The sequence below is a fragment of the Piliocolobus tephrosceles genome, chromosome 12 (genome assembly GCF_002776525.5).
Source record: "Piliocolobus tephrosceles isolate RC106 chromosome 12, ASM277652v3, whole genome shotgun sequence".
Classification (NCBI taxonomy): Eukaryota; Metazoa; Chordata; class Mammalia; order Primates; family Cercopithecidae; genus Piliocolobus; species Piliocolobus tephrosceles.
In genome coordinates, this window is record NC_045445.1 from 11,698,479 (window position 1) to 11,699,813 (window position 1,335).

The window sequence follows — 1,335 nt, forward strand, 5'->3', positions numbered from 1 at the left end:
TGAGCTCACTTGGACTCGGGAAGGGGAACATCACACAACGGGGCCTATCATGGGGAGGGGGGAGGGGGGAGGGATTGCATTGGGGAGTTATACCTGATATAAATGATGAATTGATGGGTGCTGACGAGTTGATGGGTGCAGCACACCAACATGGCACATGTATACATATGTAACAAACCTGCACGTTATGCACATGTACCCTAGAACTTAAAGTACAATAAAAAAATAAAAAAATAAAAAATAAAATAAAATGTCAGGATTGTTTAGTTTCTGGACAATTCTCCAAATCATCAAAAATTGATCAATTGAAATACTACTGCTAATAACGAAATAATAACAGTGATAGTAAAAATAATAAAACATAAATTCTCAAGAGGAAAAGACAATCTGTGGGAATTTATTTTAAATTTATAAATTAGATTCTACATGAAGATAAATTAGTTGAGAATAAGGCAAATGAATAAATTTTATATAGTAGTTAATATTTGCATGCACCTGTTATATGCTAGGCGTTTTACATATATTGTCTCACTGTTTAACCTTCACAATAAACTTACGCATTAGAAGATAATATTCCTATACTACAAATAGAAAAGTAAGTTTCTGAGAGGTTTTCTGCACAAGATTGCTAAAATGCAGAGAATAGCATTATAATCCAGGTTTGCCTGATTTCAGAGCCTAGACTATTTCTACTGTGATGCTTACTGGTAGTTATTTCAGGAAATTGTATTTTTATTTCACTTCCTTTTGAGTTCACATAGTAGCATCTGATTTTGATTCAGAGTGTGGTTAACCCAGGGAACTCTGAGCAGTAACAAAGGGCTGATTGTCAGGAAGACCTGCTTATACCTTGCCTGTTTTACTTTAATCAGCAATACACTTATTAATTATGTATCCATTTATACTGATAATAAAATTTGAATTTTTTAAACATCCTGGATTCCATAGATGCTGAATACATTGCTGCTTTTCAGTTAGATGTGACCAAAAAAATGTTCAGAATTATTGAAATGACTCTTTATTTCATCAGAAACCACCTGTAGTGCTCATCACTTTTAATGTTCAATGAATAACACACCATTTCAGCTTTGTCATGCTCCCTGCATGCTGTGCAGGTCTGCTTGTTTCCTGAGGGCATGGGGTTGCCATGCAGGTTTGGATGTCAGGGTCTCAGTCATTCAGTCTGGCCTAGGCTCTGGGCAGCTGGGATCGTGATGCTGTAGGCAACCATATGCACCTGGTAGCATGATGGCAGGACCTCAGAGATGAAGAGAGTCCATTGCTACTGGTCCCCAGAGCAGGATGCACTGTATTAGTGCGTCCATTTCAAGATGG